Here is a 25,510-nt window from a genome sequence, read left to right on the forward strand (position 1 = left end):
GTCATGGTTTGGCCCGCCCCCTATGTGTAAGCCACGCCTCCTTTAATAACTAATGACCCGTTTCTTGTACACTATTGTGTGAGTTATCATTGAACACAACAGAGAGTTCCGTTTTCATTGGTCATGGTTTGGCCCGCCTCCCATGCTTTAGCCACGGCCCCTTTCACAGCTAATGAACTGTATGACGTAGAGTCTTGTGTGAGGTATCATTGAACTCAGCAGGGAGTTCCCTTTTCATTGGTGACGATTTGCAGTGTCTGAGCAAATGCACGGTCGCAAGGAGCGGTGTCCGCCAGTAACCCCGATGCACGCAGAGGTGCGAGGGCCCGTTCAACACTGCTTGCAGCTTTAATTATGATTGTTGTAGATTTAATAAGTAAAAACTAAATTTAATTAAAATGTTGACTAACATGTGACACATGTTAAACGTGTGTCATGTAATGTTTGGAATTTGAGTATTTGCTGCAAGCACACAGTGTAGGAAGTATACGTGTGCCAGGAGCAGTAAAAAGGGAAATGGTTCTGCTGTCCGACAGTCATGGCTGATAGAGTGAGACCATCTGTGTCCTCGCTCGCTCTGAAAAGGGGGATGATATTCAGGAAAGAGAGATGAAGGGATGGAGACAGTAAAGGCCTGCACAACTGTTGGTGGTCACAGCCTAGTGCACACATCCCCCTGGCTACCTTCAGGCTTGACCTGTGTATGAGCTCTGTCTATCCCTCATAGTCTGAACACCTCTGGACACACACACACACTACACACACACACACACACACACACACACACACACACACACACACACACACACACACACACACACACACACACACACTACACACGCAGTCAGAAGTGCACACAAACAGTTCTGCCTGTCCTGCAAATGCAGACAGGTGTGCAGACTCAGGCAACAAGATTCTAACACAGCGCTTTCATGCACACACACACACACACACACACACATATACACACGCTTGGCTGCCACCTGGTAAACCAGATTTGACAGACACATCCAGTAGGTCACTTGTGGCACAGGTGCTTCCTGCTGCTGAAGCTGTAAAAATCCTTGCCTGTTCCTACATAATCTCCTCTTTTTTTTCTGAGTGCATTCTGTGTCCAGATTACCTGTCAAACGAGTGTTCATATTCTCAGAGTTTCATTGTATCCTGCCAATATTATGGTAGGGCTGCACTGTAACCATAAACAAACTGCCAGTGTTGCTACTATGTAAATGAGAGACATTAGAGAGGATGCATGATCTGGGTCTTACCCGTGTCACAGCAGGAATGAGTTACAATGATCTGTCTGCAGGACTTATTAGCACAACAATCCCTAGACTAAAGAGAGGATGTGATTCCAAGATTCTGAGTTCATAAATATGAAACATTAGTAAATCCATATGCAGATAACTGGATCACATAGAGAGTGGTGCAAGGTTAAGATGCTTTTCTTATGATCTCCAACTAATGGAAGTAATCTGAAGGTTTCTGGTGGAAAACATAACTTGCGTGGCATGGTATCTGTATGAAGGTCATAAAAAGGTCTAATAATGTCTAATGACATTATGCAAAATGTGAAAAATAAATATCTCTATATACGGAAGAGTGATTCTGCCCCTGTAGCACTATACATTACTGCTGATGTGTTACCAGTTGTAGTGCAAGACAGATTGGCCTAGCGAGACAATGTCTCACTACATGATCAATATCTATCTCTGTCTCCCAGTTAAATGAAAAAAAGACAATCTTCTGCTAATGTATCTCCTTTATTACTCGTATTTATCACCAAGTGAGACGAGAAAGAAAAGGAGGGTGGGTGGCAGCAGCTCGGCGCGTTGAATATGAACATAGTGAGTCACACATAACAGCCTGGGAGCTACAAACAGGGCAACCAAGCTTTCTCCCACCATATGTAGAAGTGTGGTTCTGTATGGATATGGTAAAACAGACCAGATTCCCATCTCCTCCGTCCTGTATCTGCAGCGTGAATCCCGCTTCAGGAGTTTCGTGTTCCCCTACAGCCTTCCTTGACTGCCGCTTTAATTTTTGATGAGTCTTGTAATAGCTAGAGCCGAATATATTGAGAAAGTGGCCTTTGTGTGCGCGGTGACAGGGGTGTTGGAGGGAAGAGGAAGAAGAAGAGAAACCTCCCCCTCATTACCTTATCACCTCCAGCAAAGCAAGGTATTAAAGAAACACCTGTGGTTTGAGCAATGAGAGATCCAGAGCTTTCCCCCTCCCTGCCTCTTCCTCTCACCATCAACTTGTCCTCCGTTTCTCTTTCACCCCCCTGCTGCTGCATCCCTTTCTGGCCTGGGGCATAATCTCTTCCCCAGACAAAAAAACGAAAGGAAGAGATGCTGATATGTAATAAAGCAGGACTGATTCTGTTTGGGGCTGAAGCTGTAGTCAGGCAGGCGTTGGAGCCTGGTTTGTTTCCTGCTTTTGCAGAGCAGAATGAAGAGAGAGAGAGAGAGAGAGAGAGAGAGAGAGAGAGAGAGAGAGAGAGAGAGAGAGAGAGAGCGAGACTGTGCATTTCTACTTCAGAAAGATGAGATTAGTTATTAACAGATGCCTGCTAATGAAGTGTTGACAGGCAGGGTGAAGGGCCGGGCGAAGCTACTGTATGGGAAATGATTGAAAGAGGAGGAGAAAAATGGATGGTGAACAGACCGATGAGGGCAAGGGAGGTGTGTGTGTGTGTGTGTGTGTGTGTGTGTGTGTGTGTGTGTGTGTGAGTGAGCCTAACTTAAGCTTCTGTTCTCCAACCTCAGAACTTGTGCTGTGCTCTGTCACCAGGGGAACAGATAGCTTTTAGCATGCTACCCTGAGGTGGAAAATACTGCTCAGCCCCTCTCTCTCCCTCTCCCTGTTACTCCCTCTTTCTTCCTCTCTCCTCGTTTCATCTTTCTCCTTCGAAGCATTTTGTTTTCCTTTGGTACCCCTGTGACACTTCTTTTTTTTTCCGAGGCAGGTTTGAGTTAGAATAAATGTATTTCTTCTCTCTTCTCATGCGGCTCCTGCTGCTGTGGACATAAACCTTCTCTATCCAGAGCAGTCAGTGCTGTCATTGAAACATATTACCTCTGTTTCCTGCTCTCCTCACACAGGTGGCATCGTACTTTCAAGGCTATAGATAAATAACAGGGATCATTTCACGTTGACAGTTTTTTTTTTTTCTCCTTTTTTTATGAAAACTTATCAGTATGTTTAACATTTCTATTGTTTCCTCCTGCGAGCAGATCTGAGCCGGATGGCAAACATCAGAGACAGATCCGGTGGGTGATGAAACACAAGGACACACAAGGTTGGTAGTTGGTATAGCTTGGGGTCTTGCAAGCTGTAGTCTGACAGAACAGGTAAAAGAGAGTTTCACTGTGCATTTTATGAAACAGGATGGATGCGCTGGAGAGAGGTAGCTGGTAGGAAATTCAGCACAGGGACTTCAAAAAGAGATGGGTGCACACTATCGGCTCCCTGGTAGGTGCCCATTTGACAAAGAGCAGCCACTTACAACTTTTTATAGCTTCTACCTACAGTACCTGCCCAGCTTGCTCACCTTCCAGTCCTACAGTACCTGTGCACATCACAGGAAGCTCATGATGATGATGGTGATCCCCCAGAAGATTGTTTCTAACACCGTCTCCCTCTGCTCCCTTTGTTCTCTGAAAATGAGCACCTAAGATCTGCCTCCTCCTCCTCCTCTGTTAGCGAACGAATGTACCGAGCAACAGCAATTTCCTTGAGCAGGCATTGCCTCCTGCTGCTCCAGATTACAGCTCATTAGTAGCAGCGTCAGAGAGACAGCCCACACCATGCTTTCCCTCTGATTCCTACATTGTTTCCTGTGATTCTGGTGTGGCGCGCCACAGTGACAAAAGTGGTGGTGGTTATCAGACTTTCGGGGTTCGAAAGGAGACAAAGACAGCAGTGAGGCGCGTGTTCACAGTTTGTCAGCAGCTGCTGAACATGTGAAGGAGTAATTTGGGGGACTGAAATGGCATTGAACTGAAAGGAAAGCTCCAGTGTTGGTAGGATATATGGGAGGAGATGTATGTCATGACTGAAGGCTGCATGTTGTGTTCCTCCATTGAGGTGAAAGTGACCTTCAGGTAGCTGTCAAGACAGAGATACAATTTGACTTGGAGGAAGAGAAAGGATGACTATTTGTGTCTCCAGATTTGATTTACAATGGCAACACTGACAACACTTCCTGGAGAAATAGGGTTATGAGGAGGTTATACAGGTCATGTACAGGGTCAGCAGCTTGATCTTTTTGGGTGAATAGGCTACCATTTGTGGGCTGCTTTGGCAGTTGAGCTCTTGTAATCAAGTCTGTCTTTTGTCTTTTGTTTGCAAGAATAAAACACGTTGAGAGCGCTTCTCTCCAACTGTCAGCTGTGCCAGGCAGTGCGTGGTAATTGCCATTGAGCAGCTTTGTGTTTCTGCGCATTCACATCCATTATCTATTTTTCTCTTCCTTCCTATTTCAGAGGACCGGTGGAGCTTGAGTACATCCCTCCAAAGTTCCAGTCTCTTCAGAATTCTTGGAAAAGTTTTGGCAAAGTTCCAAAAGAAAACAGATGCCAGATGTGTGTGCTGTATGTTCAGTCTCTTAAACTAAAACCCTTTTCTCTGCTTTTGTTTTGGTGTTTCCTGGGGAAAGTAATGCACACACAGGCTTATACGTTTCCATGTAAATCAGGACACAATAATTATTGTCATTATTTTTAAAGGAATTAATAGTTACAAGAGTTTATTTTTCAAAAGGAAGCAACAAAAAATATGATGCCTAGTATTTCACAAAATGACCAGTAACACAGCACTCACACTGGCTGATTTTACACTGTAGCACAGTAAAGCAATACATCAGTGGTTGGAACTTCTGAGATGCAAATGAAGATCATGAAGAGTAAGAATCGACCACTCAGATCAGGTCAGTTTCAGCTTACATCTTTTGCCTCTCCTTAAGGGGTAGGCCTCCGTTCATATACGGTTGGATGGTTTTTTTACATCCACTCTATCCACTGGGGCCCCTTTCAGACTGAATAAGCCAGGATGATAACCGTCTTGTGGGCAGTTGGGAGCAATGCAAATAAAAACAAAAGGCAATCAGTATGCCCTGTCCTCCTTCCGCCCACAAACACAGATCTGAGCCATGCTGCAGCACTGTACACTGCTGCCTGGAGCTGCTCTCATTCCACTATCCATATCCCAACATGACCTCTGACCCTACAGTCATCCTGACAGGCGGAGCCTCTGACAGCACATCGCCTGATCTCATTTTGTCTCCATGAGCACTGGAGCATGAAGCATGCAATACGTCAGAACTGAAATGCTGAGATTCTCAATGTCAACACAAATCAAACCTAACTAAACCAAAATTACATTATACTGACTGGCTTGGATTGTTTCAAATACACTGCAGTCTTTATTTTACAGTCAACTCAGCTGTCTTCTGTACTGTATCCTTAATAAGCACAAACTTTGATCATATATCTATATATGCATTTATATATATAAAAATACATTATTTGTAGTATAAAGAGGGCTGAATAATTCACATTTTGATTCTGGTGGGGAAAAGCACAAATAAATCTTCAAAGTGTGACTTCAATTTCTCTGCATGTTCACACAGACCCAGGGCTATGAAATATGCTGCTTGTGTCTGCTCTGTGGGTCACAGTCAGCGGTTGGAGGATGAATTTTTTTTTTTTTTTTCTCTCATTTGTTCGGCTCTCCTCTCAGCCTAGGCTGGCCACTTCTTCAGCATACAACCTCAGCTCAGTTGACCCTGAAACAGCGAGTCTCACCTCAGACCGGCTTCGAGGTCAACCTATTTTGAACCTGAGCTGTGCAGACTGCCTAATGCTGCGCTCAAGAACCAAAACAATTCCTCCTAAATCGTTTCTTTTATAGTTGGAAAACTAGTTGCAGCTACTGTTGGTACAAGGTCAGATAATATAAATCTGAACTGAGGACCTTCATGAAGCAGCAGCGTCATCTCCAGAAGCTCGATGGCAGGCCTTCACTCTCTGTCAGTTTTTCATTTTCTTGACTGGTAATCCAGTTTTCGAAAAATGGATCTGCCATGTACCAGGGTTTGTCTGCAGTTCCACCCCATCCCCCTCCCCACCAGTGACATCCCTTACCCCACATTACGTGTCAGCACACCCCGGACGCTCACTCGGTCACAATCTCGACATCTCCCATCTAAACAATGCTGTCGTCATTTGTCAAACCCCTCTGTCTGTCTCCTCTCCCTGCATCTGCAGGAGGAGCTGAAGATGAGGTGTGATAGGTGCCTGTCAGGGCCCATGCATTAGAGCGCACACGCATATACTGTGAACTGTGTGTGCTTGATAGAGACGGATGCCCTGTGCGTTTGAGCATTCCGAGGGAGTGAGTGCATGTGACAGACAGTCAATCAGCCCGTGATGAGAGGTAATCGCACAGTGAACAGATCAATTAGTTATTTTCTCAGGAGACAAACAGAAGAAAAACACCACTGTTCTCCAGGTAAATGATTTGCATTTCACCGCTCTTTCATCTCTCTCATCCTTCTTGTATCTTTATCGTTCTGTTTTCTTTCTTTCTTTCTCCCTCCTGTGCGTCTCCCTCTCTCCCGCTCCACTTTGAATTTGGCTGTTTGGTTGTTTATCTCTGCTCATTTCTCCTCCTGCCTCTCTCGTAGGGAGCGAGGAGGAGCTCCAGCCGATCAGGTCTGAGTAATGGTAAATGAGCACAGCCTCTGAGCGACGAGAGCTCCGCTTGGCTGGGTCATTTATACTGGGCCTCGCCGAGAACAAACATATGTGTCTCAAAGCCATCAGAGACACTCCAAGGCTGGTTTGAGCAGGAACACACACACACACACACACATACACAGAGGTAAACAGCAAGCACACTTAAGAACGTGCTGTGTTTCAAGTGCAAGACATCCTGAAGGTCAAAACTCACATTTTCTCTGTTTTACTGTCGGACATGTGGAGGAAGAGCGAGTGACGTGACCTAACATGGGTGTAGTGTCATCAAAGATCCATTTTCTTGTTTTCCCTTTTCGTTTTCCTGCTGCCCATTCAGCCACTGTCAGCTCACATCAGCGGCTTGAATTGGTGGATTTGGGGTTGTTATGCATGTAGGTCATGTGCTGTTTTTGTTGTTGTTGTGTTTACTAGATGTAGCAGCGGACATTCCCTGAGGTTGCAGAAATGTGGTACGGTCTCGGCTCTCGCTGGAGATCGCTCTGTCCTTCACACCCACTTAGAGCCAGATTCAGTCAGTGCTTGTTGGAGCAATTTTACACAGCAGTCTTTATTTACAGGAATGCCACCCTGCATAGACACGCACATGTACCCCCCCCCCCCACCACCTCGCCCCAACCATGCAACCAACAAATGTTGCCCTACTTATCGCATGTTGTCACATGCCCTTACAAACCCTACACACATAAATATGACCATGTGCTTCTCACTAATGCAAAAAGCATGTGCCATCTCATTTTCAGTTAACCACACATCCTTCTTATGTTGTGTTGTCAACTGATGTTTCTCAGGCATCCTCATTCCTCCAGGGCTGGCCGAGCATGCTCTATTCCTGTTTTCAGTCCATCTTCTTCTTCTGTGTGTTGACAGGACCACCTGGTGCTGCTACTGGTTTCTCGATTTTGGATTATCCCGCATAACAATGGGCCAAAGGACAGTTTGGACCAGTTCCACTCCTGAGTTGCCAGGGACCGCTCTGCCTCTTGCCCTTCAGAGACAGTGGCTCTCCTCCCCATCGTGCACACATGGACGCATGGCCACTCTGGTACGATGCTCCCCCTCACACTCATTCAAACTGTTAATTAACGTGTCCGACCTTGTGTTTATGGCCATCCAGTGGCCCACAAGGGAGTCAGTGAAGTCTACTCTTGTTGTGAAACACACACACACACGTTTACAAGCACACAGTGGGAAAAAACTAATGAATTTCGGTGATAATAAAAAACACAATAAAAACCTCAAACAAAGGAAATGTCTGAAGGGAAGAAAAGCCCGATTTCAACTTGGTGTGAGCTGAATAAGTATATGCAGACGTGTGTGTGTGTGTGTGTGTGTGTGTGTGTGTGTGTGTGTGTGTGTGTGTGTGTGTGTGTGTGTCTGTGTTTGTGTTTGTGTACACGTAACGGTGAACCCTTGTGTAAAATGGAAAAGACAGTTGCCGATGCTCTTTTACCTCACAGTGACCAATAACTATAAGGCTGTACACTGTGTGTCTGCAGAATGTCTCTTTGCATATGCCGTGACATCTCTACAGCCTAAGGCAACACTGGAATATACTGTATGGCCTTCAGGTGTCCAGGCACACTCTTTACTGTATGATAGTCTAAAACAGCATTACTGGGGTGGAGTGGACGCTCAGATCACACTGCAACTGTCAGAGTCATGACCCAACTGGAATAGACTGAAACCCGTGAAATAGAACCAGCCTCTCACCGTCTGAACCCCGAACCAAATCTGTCACTCAAACTGCAAACGGAGACCGCAGAGAGGTAAGAGGAGAGAAGAGAAAAGAGATAGATTCCTGGATAGAGAAATGAGGTGAGAAACGGGGAGCAAGAAAGAGAGGAGAAGAATCTGGAATTGTGAATATGAGAGAGGACAGTAATACAAAATGAGCAAGCAATTTTTGTTTGTTTGTGTTGATGCTCCATCACTGAGTTCCACTGTTACATGTTGTTGCATGGAGAAACAGGACAGCTCCACATGATGCAGAACTGAAAAGGTGCTTTACATGCTTTACAATGTATGACCATTACAGAAATCAAAATGAGTTGCTCTCTCGTAGAATAGCCATTTGAAATTTGAAACTTTTATTAAAAAAAATAAATAAAAAATGCTACAGTTTAAGTGGAATAAACTGGAGATGGTGCTGCTGCTATTGCTATTCAGCCCTTCCTCTCGTAATTGTAGTATCAAGAGGGAGCAGCTTGTGGCCAGATGTCATGGGAAGACAGTATTTCCCATTTATTATTCACACACGGAATAGAAACTGCAGGAAGTAGAGGTTTATTATGATGGGGGAAAGTTTGGGAGGGGAAAGAGAGGTTGAGAGAGAGAGTGAGACAGACAAAAGGAGCAGGGTGGCAGGGAAAGTAAATTTTCATCGCTGTTGTTACTGTGTTGTGCTGCAGCTGGTGATGAATGACAGACAGAGAGCTCTCAGCTGGAGGAGGATGGCTAATGGAATTGTACCGCATCAGCCCCGAGATTCACGAGGAGAACACACTAGGTTACTATTATTCTTTCTAAATGCCATGCCTTGTTAGGGACATCCTACTTCACACACAGAGTGATGGAAAAAAAAGCCCTCCAAAAAAGATTTGGATTTCATATTCTCTGGGTTGACTCCTTCTGTTTTGATTCATTGTGGAATTAGCTACAAAGAAAGAGGCGGTATCTAGCCCAGATCATGACTCTGCTTCATTTTCAGCCCAAAAATATGTTGTTTCGTCCAGTCAGAGAGTTTGCATTTGGATTGTGTAAGCCATCTACCGCAGATTAGTTTCATTCTGTTCTTCGATGATGACAAATACTGCAGGCACAAAGCAGGCAGGTGGAAAGAGGACCTAAAAAGTGTGCTGTGTGTTGATTCAGTTTGAAGTGTAATTCTACACTGATAATGTTTAGCAGAGCGTGAGACCGGCTGAGATGAGAATGCCTTCATATGTCGCTTTCTCCTGGCTGTCTGTGCTTGTATCCTTAAAGTCTACACTGTGCCCAAGTGTACCCTTCAACTGACCACAGCGCTTTCTTCATCATTTACTGTATTCACTGCAGGCATTATGAACTGTTTAATCAAAGCAAACAGGCAGAGTGGATGAAGTCATCAGACATAGTAGCATTGATTCTTCCCATTAAATTCTCCCCTCCCTCCCTCCCTCACTCCTATGTCCCACTGTTTCTCCAGTTGAATGAGTTGTGGCCAGTGGCCGAGCAATGATAGACAGATCATTACTCTGCACTGAGTATGCCAAGTGAGCAAGGACAGAGAAAGCAGAGAAGAAGAAAATGAAGACAAAGACATCAATTTATCATAAATGCTAAACTGAAGCTAGTCTCTGGGTGTTTCACAGTCTGTCTTGGTATTTCACATCCCCCACACTGCACTATATTCTTCATTCTCCAGTCTGCAGCTCTAACCTCTTTAGAGGATATTATGGTCCCTTGCCATCAGGAAAGCCCATTACTCCATCGACAAAGCTTTATCCATAGAGGTATAGCTTTACTTTTCCACTTTGTGTGTGTGTGTGTGTGTGTGTGTGTGTGCGTGCGTGCCTGCGTGTGTGCATATATAACCGGAACCTTTACAGTTGTGGAGGGTAATGCCTGTAACAGTGTAAATTCATGTTTGCCGGAATGGAAGCTCAAGACAGTGAGATAGGATCCATGTCAAGATTAGAAGTTGATCTGTCATGGCAGAATAATTGTTGTTGCACAAAAAGATCCCACAAAAATATTTTCAGGCATGTAAAACATTTTTTGAGAGTTGGCAAATTTCAGTATGCAAACAACCTCCTCTTTTCCAAGGTCTTATTCTTACTGATTAACTTTCTTTGCACCTTCATTTTACAATCAAGACAGCGACTGTTTCTTGTTGTTTGATTTGGCCTCTTATCCAAAATGAAGTCCGATAACATATTGTGAGCTATACTGATGCAGTATACTCTTCTCTCTTTTTTTTCTGTCTGTCTTTTCTCTTTCTCTCTCTCGACATGAAGCCAAATTGGCCTTCACTTGAGGTAATGAAGCCACTCCATCTTCTACATGTACCTCCACCAGCCTGCCGCCCACCTCCCAGTTCCTCCCTGAAAGGACAATAGAACACAGTTGTGGTCGAGCTACACTGAACAGCTTAAGGACAGCATTAGATCTTACTGTATCTTTTTGTCTTAAGCTTGTTGTTTACATAATAGCTCACAGTAGCTCATAACCAGCATCGTGGAAAATACACTCATCTCGTGTCACTGATTCTCTATCACTGAATATTCTGTTGTCTTCAGTCATGTTGGATTGTTCTCCACCAGATGACCTTGAGATCCTTCAGCCTCACAGGCAGAATGAGAGGTCCTCTGGGGAGCCTCTCTGTCTCTTACTGCAGTTCCTCACCAAGCAAGTCATCCATATGGCCATGGCTCCGTAGACCCAACACTCCACCACTGAGGAGCTTTATGGGCATAAACGACAGCAAGATAAATTCCTTTTCGGGGGCTGATAAAATCTCTCTAGTCATCCATTTACTATATGGCCAAAGCTGCTTGTGCTCCAGCTGCCTCCCTGTCCCTCCAAATGTCTGTTTTTGCTCTCCAAAAGTGAGCTGAGTGGGGTCGTGGCATCGGCAGGGGCAGCATCTGCCAGCGAGGAAGGGGCCAAGGAGAGTGAGTTCCTCCTGTTTGTCTCCACTGTCTCCAAGCCCCCAACCATATTCTTCCTGCTAATTAACCTGCTGACGCCTCCTTACTGTTTACATTTGGGGGGGTTGGTGGAAGGACAGCGTGCAGCAAGTGGGGAAGGAAGGACAGCTGACAACCTGAGCTCTGAAGCTTGAGGATTAATTATGCTCTGTCTCATTGTCTGGCCACATGTATGCACATACATGCACTTAGCTGCCTTGCAATGCATTCTGCATTTTTACAGATTTTAACCTATTAGTGCTGTTCTAAAGTCAGTGGATTTTCCGGCAGGTGAGGTTTCTTTCTGTCTGATCCAGCACCAACATGGAACAGGAAACATAGGAGAGCTTGAGAAACTAGAAGAGTGAGCAAAAGTGATTCAACCAATTTCCAAACTCTCAACAAAAACCACAAGTGCTTCATCAAATCACATGTGATCAAGGAAGATGGTGGTACCATGGCAATTTAGGGGCTGGAATCACCAGAGGCCCCACGATACGATATGATCACGAAACTCGATACGATGTTTTAGCTATTTTAATTATATTATTTTATATATTTAATTATTCAATATTTTGCAATTTATTACCTGTTTTCCAACTTCAAATTATGTCCACAAACGACAACTTTGTCAACATCTGTTTTATCTAAAAAACATACATTTCTCTGTTTGTTAATCATCATTAAATTCTTATGTGCAATTTATATAATAAAAGATTGATTCTTGGCGCCCATGTATCGATACAGTATTGCCACGGAAAATATTGCAATACTTTGCTGTACCCCCCCACACACACACACACACACCCCTAATGGCAATGATGCCACACACCGCGAGGTTAGAGATGCAGATGGCAAAACTGGCTTTGACTCCCTCAGCTTTAGGTTGCCAGGCTTGGAGCTGGAGATTAGAAAATGTTCCACAGTCCAAGTGCTAACCTCTTTAGCATCAAAGTTCAATCATTTTTTTGCCAGGGGCCCATTAGCATCCATTCTGACTTTTCCACTTTGTGGTGAGAGCAAGTACTTTTGTTCATCCTTATGAAAATGAGTTCCTGAAGGTAATTGCATCCGTGTTGCATTCAGCGTGCTGTTCATTAGGAGAAGGAGTTATAAATGGGAGCTCTCACAGCGTATGTTCACGTCAGGCTCTGCTGCTCACTCTGCCACCATGGGCGACACGCACATCGCTCACTCCCTTGCAGGAACAGGCAAATATATATGGCTGCACCCTGCCAGCGGGAACGAAAATGGGAAGGCGGGGGATGCTGGGGGGGGTGGAGCAGGAACGAGGAAACAGAAGCGGCAAGGCCAAAGAGAGATAGAAATAACAACAGGATCAGAGATGACAACTTGGAAGATAAAACTGAGCAAAGAAAAAAGTTTTTTGACTGGTGATGGGGAATGATGAAGAGGTGGAATAAGGAGAAGGAAAGGGAGGTGTAATAAAGTAGGCAGACGGGCAGGAGAAGTTTCCAGCCCTCCACCCATCAGAGAGTTCGGCTGTTCAGATGTTTGGTTGGCGGTAAAGGCAGACAGACAGATTGCAGCCAATGATATGTGTTGGGAACATCTCAGAGATGGGCTAATGACAGGAGGGGAGAAGCTGGCAGATGGCTCCCGTCAGGGAGATGAGCTTGCAATACTGTCCCAGTGGTCTGGGCTGAGACTGCACGAACATTTGGGAATGAAGGGAATAAGTAATGGTTAGTATAAAGGGAGAAGCTGATCAGGGAAGGTGGGGGCAGACTGTCCTCTGCTAGACCTCCTGTTTCAAAGAAAAGAACGAAACTTAGTTAATGATGCTCATTCAATGCCCTTTCCCATTTTTTTTTGTGTGGGTGCATGTTGGTTCAGTCAGTCTTGGGTGAGTATGAGGGTGAAAAGTTTGGCATGGGCAAGTTACATAAAAAAGTACTGAATTAATCATTATTCACCGAAGATGATCACAATAGTAAAAGTAATTAGTTATATTACTCATTACATTACTTCCCTCACTCCGTCCAGCTCTGGCAAAAGGTGCCTTCGCACAACCTCGAAGTCACCACTGAAGTCCTATCCCGAATAAACAGTATATAATGCAATTGCTGAATTTAAAATTGTAATCCTTTACACTGCTTGCTGATGAAAAAAGTCCTTCACACTCGTCAGTCCCTACGTTGTTTTTCTTTGCTTCTCAGTCCTTCCCTCTCCAGTCTCTACAAAGAGTCAGCCGATGAAGGGGTGCAAGTGGCAGTTTCTGTCAGTCCTTCCTTAGTATTCCAGCATGTGTCATCTACTCATGTGAGCCTGCCTGTATTCCCCTGAGTAGCAGCTAAACAGATCATAATTGACTAATCTGTTTCCGGCTCCTCTTGTCTGTCATCTGCGTCGCTTTAGTTGGATGTTGTGTGACTGTCCACGTCTGTGATGCTCAGCTCTGTTGAAGGACTCTGGATGAGAGGGCTTCAGATCAGCTGTCAATATGGCAAGGAAACTGAGAGACTAGTAACTGATTGACAGTGACAGTGTCTCATGGGCGGATCAGAAACAATACTCAAATCACAGACAGCACCAACGCTGAAACTAAATCTATTGTTTATTTTCACAGTAATGCATCACACCACACAGGGCATGTCAGTATCCGCCTTCTTAACTTGCCAGTGTGTTATGTGGAGTAATGCTTGTGTATCATCATGTGCATAAACCAAAAAAAGTTTACATTTATTTTTGTAATGAGTGCTGGGTGAGTTGTTTTTTTCCTTTGGAGTTAGCAGCATGCTATGTAGAATAAGGAAAAGGAGACAAGAAACAACACAAGAGACATCTCCTTTCCTCCAGCTATCATCCTCTAATCCTCTCAATCTCTTTATCGTCTCTGTATCGGAAACTTTGTGTTTTTTGGCCCAAGACAAGAAGTCTGCAGAGCAGGATATATAGTAAGATGAGAGAGTGGCTAATCTGCGTTCATTACATTCAAAATGATCTTGAGTGAGTCATTCCTAGTGGCCCTCTTACTACACCCTGACAGGGTTGTGTGGGTGGATGACTCTGACTGTGTCCGACAACTGCTGCTGGCTTATGCATTTATCCGACGCCATTGCACCACAATGAGAGGAAGTACTTTCTAATGCAATAGGGAAATGGTCATTAGTTTGGCAGCTTTATCATCATTATGAGGCTTAAATAGGTCAGCCACTGGCTTCAGGAGGGCTAAGAGACTCTTGTTTCTGGAAGGAGGTAGGAGATTGTTGTGGGCATTAATGCCCATGGTTTACGATTATTCATTAGCAATCATTTAAAAGGGAATTTCTCAATTAAACTTTGATCAGTTTAATAAGTGAACATAGATTTATTGTTATTAGCTGTTGTATAGCAGTGACCCAGTGTTTGTGGATTGCAGCTTGCTTGCTGAGATGACAAAGGACCGTAAGAGAACTAAGATATGATAAAAGTCCATTTATATGCAACCACCATCGCATATACCCATACAAACTATTCCCCTCTGGCAAAACATAGCCTGGGATATGCTTTGCTCTCTGAGACAGTAAAGGTGCTGAGGGAGCAAACATAAATTTCATTTCACACACCAATCATAGCTTTATTTGACTTCACCTGTTTGATAATGCTCACACTGTGGCTTATTTTCTGGGCTGAATAGCATTCTTTATGGCCTAAACAATAATAGAGACAAAATATGGATTAGATATAAATTCATCCTACACTGTGAATGAGTGTACTGAAATGTGCATATAAATATGTATTTTCCTCAGCCATGGGGATAAACAGGTCTGTATATTTAGAAGAATTTGCTTATTATTATTCAAGCATGAGATTCATCTCAGGGTGCTTCACCCTGATAGAAAGCAGTGCTATTTGATGTTCACAGTCAAGATAAAAGAGTCATTGTTTTGTGTTTGTGCCCATCAAAAAATAACTGTAATTTCTCTCCCCCCCCCCCAATCTCACACACACACACACACACACAGACACACACACACACACACACACACACACACACACACACACACACACACACACACACACACACTAAAGGTGGATGTTTAATAGCCTTTTCAGCACAGAACAAAAGAAGCAGCCAGTTAAATCTTTGTTTTTGTGTTTTGTTTAATGTTAGAATAGTGAGTTAGCTCTAAGAAATTCTCATATTCAGAAACAGCTTGACTATTTTTAGATATTTCTTCATTTTCGTGAGCTATATTTCTAGTTCTTTTACATGCTAAATCAATTTCAGGCCCTCTGTCTATTTGCTTTCAAGAGTCATGATATGACCAGTTTAAATATATATGGTAATTAATAATTATGTATATATACAGTATTTATACAAAGACTTGTGTCCTTCCAGAGTGCGGCATACAAAAAGGCAAATGAGAGAACTGAGTGTCAGAGTAAGAAAGGTGCAGAGGCTAATTCCCTGTTATTAGTCCATACACACACTCACACACGCACATATGCAGGACTGAACAATAACTGCATATCGTGTACATATACACCCATCCAAGAGGCAGATATAGGAAAGATAGGGAAAGCTTACCTTGAGATTTTAGTTCCAAGGACTCTGCCATTGATCTTCTGGAGGAGGCGGTCTGTCTGCAGGTGTATACTGGATTAGTGTGAAAGGGATTGGAAAGACAGCGGCAGAAAGTCTGTGTTTGTTCGTTTTGTGTGCTGCATGAACAGTAGCTGCCTATTTTTCCCAGCGTGTGGCTTTGTCTCCATTATTTAGAAGACATAAGGACATTTTGAGCTTTTTGCATTCATGACACAATAGTGCACACTTGTGGTACACAGACCCCCTTCTGAACAAATGACCTAATGCACATTAAAATGCAGAAGTCTGAGATTGCAGTATCTACTTTTTTGGTATTAGTGTTGCCTTCAGGGTAATGAGAATCCCCCTTTGTTCTTGCAATGGGAGATTTCCTCATGTAATATGCAGTAGAGCAGAATATTAAACAGCAGTATGTCTGCTGACAGAAAAATGAAAAGTAAGAACCAGTAAGCATTGATTACACTTTTTACCAGTGCTTTATGATGTCAAACGGCTGCAGTGCAGGGTGTGGCTTTTCACCTCAATTTGTCATCTAAAAGAATAGTGTGGTAGCTAGTGTCATTTTGCCCCTCTGTCTCTTCAGCTGTAAAGTAGCGCCTTGGGGCAAGCTCTCTGAAATATCTCTCTGTGACAGTGCAAACCTTACCCTCGGCTCAGATCCGCCTAAAATGATTTCAGCTGTAGGTGAGAAATCCCAGCCTTTGATTGAGAAAGGGTGCACACAGGTAAAGATTTCCCAGAGGAGGGCGAGTTCACAGATATATATCCAGAGAGGTAAATGTCTACCTCATTTCCAATTATGGTTTAACGAGACGGATTGAGGTCAGAGCCAGAGAGCGGGGCCGCAGGAACCAGCCATCAGATACACTTGTGGGAACGCCAGTGGAGCGAAGGGGGTGCGAGGGGTGGCAGGAACATTGGAAGTCCTAGCACGCCACCCTGAGTGAGAGACATGATTTTCCCTCTGCTGCCCACCCTTTCTCTCATACACACAGTGAGGGAGCAGTCAGAGGCAGGGGGGCTGAGATGGTGCCAGCCACCCATAAAGGCCCCAGTGATTCTGTGTGGAGAACTTCACCTAGCAACCACAGAGAGAAAGTGAAGCAGCCAGCTCCTTTCTCTCAAGTCTACTTTAAGACTGTGTTTCAGGAGAATATTGTCCTCTATGATAACTCCTCCAGCACAATGCATCATTTCAGAGGGGCTTGGCAAAAGTGCGTTTAAGTCAGTGGCAAGTCAATGATATGGAGAGGGGGGCGGTGACAGCCTAGTTGGGACAGACAGCTCGGAGACTAGCTGAGAGAGGTGTCACTGCCACTCTGTCTGTAAGGCTGGCTGTTGTCTCAGGCTGTTTGTTCACTTGGTCTTTTCACTGTGGCTTCCTGTAGACAGGACAGAATAAAGCCTCATTCCCAACACAAATCTTGTATTTGGTAGTTTCTGATTTTACCTGGAAACCAACATCTATTTTTCTCTTAGCAGATGTAATCCCTGTGGTGGAGTTCTAATAAAAAACAAAAAACATAAAAGATTAAACAACTTAACTATGCAAGCAAACATATGCTAAGACACAAGCACAGCCATGTTCACACACATAATGTGAACAGTGTGAAAGTGTAAGCAGCTGTATAACCAAACATTTATTCAACATGACTTCAAAACCAACACCGTCACCTAACACACACAGAACGACTAGATTTATGTCATCATATTGTGCCGCATGTCTCCTCTTTTCAACACGCCGTCAATTGTTCAGAGAAAGAAAAGATATTGTTTGGTGAATGCAGTGGCAGAACTTGCAGCAGGTGTTTGCCTGACAATGTCATTGTCCATATAGTAACTCTCTGATTCAATCTACTAACCAAATGGAAAGCAACTCCTGGATTTCACTTTCAATGTAAAATTTTTTTTTTTCACCCTGCCAAATTGAATGAAAAATAGAGAAGAAAATAGCGCTTTGAGGGGAAAAAAAAGATGAATCTTTGCAAAGGTCAGAGTGTTTGGTCCTCCAGGATACTGTTCATGTTTTGTCTTGAGGTTGTGTTTGGGCAAATCATTTGTATGTGTGAGCAATTGTGCGTATGTAAGAAAAGTAGTATGTGTGCACACAAAGGGGTGTTCTTCTTGAAGATTGTGTGTACGTTTAAGGGCTGCTGCTGCTGCTTGTATCAGTTAAGACAGCCCCAGAATTAATGCGATTCAGTGCAGAAAATAAGGCTTGGCATTTTAACAGCTTGGCCAGTAGTGTACGGCGTCCAGCAGTGCACAGAGGAGCGACAGTAACCAAGCTATCCAGTGTCTGTGCCAGATAGTCTACCAGGGCTGCTTAGGTAGGGGACTGCAGTTCCAGCTCGTCATTCTAAGGACAGAGCCAGGCTGAGAGATGAGGAAACAATCTGAGAGGAAACCGAAAATAATTCACCTGTTTATATCTTAGTAGCTCACAGGTTGCCTTCTGCTCCAATCTCCTTTGCCTTTCGTACTCCCTCCATTCCCAGGTGTGTATGTGTGTGTGTGTGTGTGTGCATGTGTGCGTGCGTGCATGCGTGTGCACACACACTATAGACATGCACATACACACAAATACAAAGAGATACACTGAAATAGATGCCCCACACACAGCATAAAATCATATGACAGACGGTCAGGGTAATTAATGTAGACAAAAAGACTGATATTGTCATCTCTGCTGTTCTGATATGAAGGAAGTCATACATCATGTGTAAACGCTCCACCTACTTTGTCAGTATGTTGGGCACCAGTGTAGTCAAAAACAAGCCTAGTCTTGTTTAACTGACTGTAGGGCTGCATCTGCCGATTATTTTAGTAATCAATTCAATTCAGTTTTATTTATAGTATCAAATCATAACAAGAGTTATCTCGAGAGACTTTACAGATAGAGTAGGTCTAGACCACACTCTATAATTTACAGAGCCAGAACAATTCTAATAATTCCCCCATGAGCAAGCAGTGCGACAGTGGCGAGGAAATACTCCCTATTAGGAAGACACCTCGGACAGACCCAGGCTCTTGGTAGGCGGTGTCTGACGGTGCCGGTTGGGGATTTGATCAACAGTGACAATAGTAGTCACTTTAAAGATAATGGAATAGTGACTTCAAATGATAGTCGTAGTAGATCATGTCATATCATGGCGCTGCAGGGCGTTACAGGATGTAGCGCGGCACAGCAGAGCATGGATGGACGTAGCAGGACCCAAAAGGGTTCAGCAGGACACAGCATGACACTGCAGAGGTTGGTAAGGAGTGCAGCAGGACCACGGCGGCAGCTGCAACCAAGGTCTTGGTGCCAACGGACTCCAAGGTAATATGCTGGGTGAAAAAAATCAGAACACAAGGACTCCGGGGAGTAGACTCCTCAGAGCCCGTTAGTAACAAGCATCCCGTGGGACGGGATGCACACAAATGGAAAGTGAGAGGAGAGAGCAGTCAAAGGAAGGAAGGAAGGAAGGAAGGAAGGAAGGAAGGAAGGAAGGAAGGAAGGAAGGAAGGAAGGAAGGAAGGAAGGAAGGAAGGAAGGAAGGAAGTCCCCCGGTAATCTAAAACTATAACAGCATAACTAAGAGCATAACTAAGAGAGACCGGCAATTTAAGGAGAGGAGCCTGTTCGGGCTTGGAACTCTCCCCTGCCAGATCGGACTGTACTGGCCTGCCTCCATCTACTTTTGTTATATTATTAATCTGACGACTATGAGGAGAAGCAGGTGGGCCGGTTAGGCGGACACTGCAACTCCTCCTCCCTAACTATAAGCTTTATCAAAGAGGATGGTTTTCAGTTTGTTCTTAAATGTGGTGACGGTGTCTGCCCCCCGAACCCAGACTGGGAGCTGGTTCCACAGCAGAGGAGCCTGGTAGCTGAAAGCTCTGGCTCCCATTCTACTTTTAGAGACTCTAGGAACCGCAAGTAACTCTGCATTCTGGGAGCGAAGTGCTCTAGTGGGACAATAAGGAACTAGGAGCTCTTCTAGATATGAAGGTGCTTGACCATTTAGAGCTTTGTAGGTCAGGAGGAGGATTTTAAATTCAATCCTGGATTTTACAGGAAGCCAATGCAGAGAGGCTAATACAGGAGAAATATGATCTCTTTTCTTTGTTCTTGTCAGAACACGCGCTGCAGCGTTCTGGATCAGCTGGAGATTCTTAAGGGAATCGAGTATTCTACCGATTATTTCATTGATTAATCGAGTAATCGGATGAAAAATACTTTTGCTTTATAGTAAACAGCAATAGTAAATATACAAAAGAGACGTTTCCTTTTTTAGAAAAAGTTACATTTTGTATTGCCTAAATTGCATACAATAACAGAGATAGATGCTAATATTTTTAAGCACGGGCCCTTATTCTGTACATTTTTGGTGGCCCAAATGTAAATCTTTTTCTCCCCCTTTCCCTTCCCCTTCTTGCCTCTGGCTCTTTACACTGAATGTGCAAAAGAGCTGTTCACTAAGCCCAGGTAAGTGTGACTGTACAAAGCTTACAGCAGGGCTATTCAACTACACTGTCCAGGGGGACACGTTTTAAGAAGGCTAATACTGAGTGAGGAGAAAGGAGAAAGAATAAAGAACGCAGACATCACCGGCATGGTCCGATGACGTCATTCACGTGCATATTAAAGTGATGGTTCGGAGTAATTTACCCTAGGGTCCTTTGCACCATGACCTCGAGCCAAACACCCCCCCAGAAGCTTTTTTCACCTGGGTCTAACACTGGGCGAGTTAGCGTAGAGTAGCGTTAGCCGCTGAGTAGCTTAGCGCGGGGCTAATGGACCCACGTTTGTATCTCTTAAATGACCCCACTTATAATGCCCGAAATGATACCAAAGGTCTACACTAGTATATATAGGTTATGCTCTCATAAAACAATGGATTGGAAAGTTTGTAAGTACACCAGAAGTTTATGAACACTTGCCTGCTCTCTTCTGCTCTCTGTTGCTGTTGCTGCTGCTGCTGCTACCTGCAGTTAGACGAGTGCTTAGGGCCGTCTATAAATTACTACACCGAAAAGAGATACAACAAAAATATGTATTAATTTAATGATTAAATAAGGTAATGTCTCCAAACTTACCTCAATTATTAGGCCTACTTGTCTCCTGCTAGTTATATTACAGCACTTACTTTAAAAAATAAGTTAAATAAAAAAATATTTTTGTTGCATCTCTTTTCGGTGTTGTAATTTGTAGATGTCCCTAAGCACTTGTCTTACAGCAGCAACAACAACAGCAGAGAGCAGAAGCCAGCAGGCAAATGTTATTTACATAAACTTCTGGTGTACTTACAAACATTTCCAATCCATCGTTTTATGAGTGCATAACCTATATATACTAGTGTAGAACTTTGGTATCATTGCGCATTATGGGGTCATTTAAGAGATACAACGCTGTCAGTCCATTACCTTCCGCTACGCTATTCTTCCTAACTTACCAACAATGTTAGACCGAGGGAAAAAGCTTCTGGGTTTTGGCTCAGGACATGGTGGAAACGAATTACTCCGAACCATCACTTTAAGTAGCCATGAGGTTAACCACTCCAGGGGGGAGGGTCTGGTTTGTCTCCGGCAGCAGCTAAGTTTACAAAAAAGATTAGTAGCAAACTAATAAACAGTTAGACTACAAACCTACAGCTTTCGTTAAAGTTTGTTTGCAAAACATCGCTATATGCAGGGTAGAATGCTGTAGGCTAGCTGTGTAAAACAGCGCGGTGGACAAGAGCAGTAGACGTTAGTTACCTTGTGTTGGGTTCGCTCCGTGGAATGGATGAGTAGACTGGATGTTTTCTACTGAGATGATGTAGCAGCATGTTTGCAGCTTAAAATGATGTTTCCTCTTGCCTGTCTCTTCTCTTAGCCCCTCACTCTTCCTTCATTTTGTAATCTGCGACGTCAATCTTGTGTTTAGTGTCAGACCGTTGTGCGCTAGTAATAATCATCCATGCGGAAACACAGTGAGCCGTACAACTTAGTTACACTGATTAAACGAAGCTTTGAGGCAAAGCATTTTGCATCAAGGATTTTTAGTAATCAAATTATTAAAGTTACTCGAGGAATCGTCAGCCCTAACTGACTGTGATATAGACTGTGATACAATGTGATGTATAGTGACATATACTTTCATGTAACCTCTACAGTAGTAGTAGAAGACCTATTCAGAACTTTTACTTTAATTGGAAGCGAATGCAGTAGCACAAGTACAAGTATGTATTCACATTTTTAACAAATGTACATAAAATTGTAATTTCCCCACTGGGGATCAATAAACAGTATAAATTATTATTAATTATTATATGTGTCAAATGTATTTTAGTATCAGAAGCAGCAGAAGTATAGCTTAGAAATCTAGACGCACACTATCGGCAGCAAATGTAATTTGCAGCCAGGGGGTCTAGCAACTCTCCGTTGGCTTGCAAGCTGGAAAAGCCAAACTCTAGCTGGGCCAGTCACATCGTGTATAGAGTCGGTGGGCGGGCTTAACATAATGACAGCAGAGTTAAGACGGTTCCACGTGAATTCCCTGCTACTTGAAAACCACAGACGATGACTGCTGCCATCAAATATCTCCTCTTCTGTTCCTGAGTCATGGCGTTGAATAATGGCCAGAAAAGTGTTATAGCAGAACTTTCTGATGTCACAGTGAAGCTGATCTTTGACCTTTTGGATATAAAATCAGCACTTTATCCTATTAGACATTTGTTTGAAAAGTTGTCATAATTAGTGTAGGAATCTTGAGTTACGGCCAAAAACACATTTTGTGAGGTCACGGTGACCTTAACCTTTGACCACCATCTAATCTGTTCTCCCTTGAGTCCAAGTGAATGTGTCCCAAATTTGAAGACATTCCCTCAAGATTTTCCTGAGATATCTTGTTTATGAGAATGGGACAGACAGATTGGTCTGTAATACAAAATAAATAAGGCACCCTTGGGCAGGTCTTGCATAACCGCACGGCTTGGAAAACATATTCTATAGATGCTGTGTCATTTTAATGGTTAGCATTCAGAAACCAGAAAGAGTCACATGTTGACTTGTAAGTTGCCTTGTGACTTGACTTGGACTCGCGCTCAAGGACTTGCTCTGACCTACATGACACTTAAATTGGACTTGTCTCAAATGACTTTAGTTTTATCTGCAAAGCATCCAGTTACTACAAATACATCTAGTGAAGTACAAAATTGTCTGTGATGTGGTGAAATAAGTAGAAAGTTCCACAAAATGGAAATATCCAAGCGAACTACAAGCAAGTTGTAAGTACAATACACGTACATGCACTCCAACTATGCATCAATACTGCCAAGCTACGACCAGAGCTGATTCTTTCTGTTACACAGTGGAGCAAAGTTACAGAAGTTGAGAAAAACGGGTATAGAAAGCATCTTAAAAAGACTGGATAAATTTAAACGGAAATGAAAAAGGAAAGAAATGAGAAAAGCTTGAAGAAGGAATAGAGAATAGGATGGGAAAGTGTGTAAGGGAAGATTGCAGAATAAAAGAACGATTAGGAGCCGCAGATCAGGAAAAGAGACGAGAGAGTAAAATGCAGCAGGGAGACAAGAAAATGGAGAGGGAGAGGCTGGAGTACAGCAAAGAGTGAAAGCTTAGCGCGAGGGATAGAGGAGGGTGTATTAGCAACGTAGATTAGCGCGGCAGCACAGGGGATTGTTGACAGCGTCTTTCATCACAGATGAAGGCGGTGGCAGTGTGACGGTTCGCTCCCACGCAGGTCCTGACCCGTGTTATTACAGAGCAGCTCTCAGCAGATCGGCAGGCGAAATGAAGCCATTGTGCTGGATGATGCACGCCCTGATGTTCTAATGAAGACAAAGCCATGTGTCACATGCCAACCTGCAACTATTAACTACACGCTCATATGCACACTCAGACTTAGGCAAGGTCACATCAGCATTTCATAAACACCATATATTTGCTGGGTTCCCAGACAGATCCAAGACATTACTTGTATTCAATTCTTAAGCCATGCATTTATTTTCATACAAAATTGTGGTGTTATCTGTAAATTTAGCCGACAGAGCCTGATATTAGCTGTTAAAAACAGTGATAGGGAAGCCATTCAGGGAAGGAGATTGTGCTGCATTTCAATAATTCAAGGTCCTTTGAGGACCCAACTTCTTCCGAAACACACACACACACACACACACACACAGGCCAATGATGTTTGAGAAAGGTCCCGTGGGTTACTCTGGTCATGTTGACTCATCCTCTGAGAAGCAGAGACCAAACATTTGCTCTGCATGGCTTCAGTTCCTCAGCACACCTGCTGCCTCTGACCGTTGAGGCCATCAGCACTGCAATAATCGGCACATTCATTAGATTTCTGCTCATCACGCTCAGCATCTGGACTGTGAGAACACCTGAGCCAGAGGGGTGCAGAATGGGTTTGTCATTGATGACACATTTAGACCTTGGAATGACTAGGGAATTATTGAAGTCATCCATCTTTTTGATAATGGTATACTTCTGTCAGCTTCTCGGAGAAAAAAAAGCTTTATCAAGTCCATCAAATGGTGAGGTTAGCTCACTGAAAGAGCCCAAACCCATCAGCTTTAAGGGTTTACCTAACAACGATAAACTATTGAACCGCATCTCTAAATGGTTAAAAAAAAAAAAAAAGAAGCTTGCGAGATGGTGTACGTAAATAGTTCTAAACAATATTGGGAAATAAATCTAGAGCTAAGTATTAGCAATGAGGAATGGTCCTTTTTCTTGTCAAAATTAATAAAAATATATCAAATGAAGTATTTTGGCGAATAGTGGATGAATGAAATATCCAACTGAAATATCCTGACAAATAAGACACAAATTGGCACACACTTTTGTATAGACATCCATGGGCCCCAGAGGATGAATCCTACTGACTTTGGCGATTCCTTTGTTGTTTCCTTTCACCTTCAGGTTGACATTTTTTGGTTCAGAGTAAAATATCTCTACAAATATTGATTTCCGTGTAATATTGTTCTGACTTTTGTGGTCCCCACTGGATGAATTGTGATAACTTTGGATATTCCTCAACTTTTCATCTAGCGCCATCATTAGCTCAAAAATGTCAGTGTGCCCTATGCTTTGACATTAGCCTTAACTGTACCCATTTGTTCAGTGGCACTTATGCTCGTATTTGAGCCTATGAACAGCCTCACAGAGCCAAAAGTGTGGCTGTAGTCTCAGTCTTGTTTGTGTGAGCGCTGAATTAGACTGCATGTGCATGTGTGTGTCTCTATGCTTCCAGTTGGATGTGTGTCGCTAAGTGTTCCAGCCATGATACGAGGGGCTCAGTGAGGCTGTCACACCGCCTCTGCATGGCGGCAATGCTCCCAGGTCAAACTGAGGGCATCTTTGCCTGTCACTGCTCCTCTGGAATTTGTGTGTGTGTGTGTGTGTGTTTGTATGTGCATGTGTGTGTGTGCCAGCAGTGTGTAACCCAAGGTAGCTTTACCCATGAACCACTGAGACTAACTTTAGGGAAACAGTATCAGTTGAACTGTTTCTCCTTCAAAAACCACAAA

The 25,510-nt window shown here is 43.6% G+C and overlaps 1 long non-coding RNA gene across 1 annotated transcript in view; it reads left to right on the forward strand.

Annotated features, from left to right (window-relative positions):
- Positions 1-25,510, forward strand: part of LOC120555993 — a 176,374-nt gene that overhangs the window by 53,168 nt on the left and 97,696 nt on the right. The window contains exon 2 of the long non-coding RNA XR_005638782.1: positions 7,632-7,806. This is a non-coding gene — a long non-coding RNA (uncharacterized LOC120555993). The remainder of the gene's footprint in view (positions 1-7,631; positions 7,807-25,510) is intronic.

The sequence above is a fragment of the Perca fluviatilis genome, chromosome 3, assembly GCF_010015445.1.
Source record: "Perca fluviatilis chromosome 3, GENO_Pfluv_1.0, whole genome shotgun sequence".
NCBI classification, from domain to species: Eukaryota; Metazoa; Chordata; class Actinopteri; order Perciformes; family Percidae; genus Perca; species Perca fluviatilis.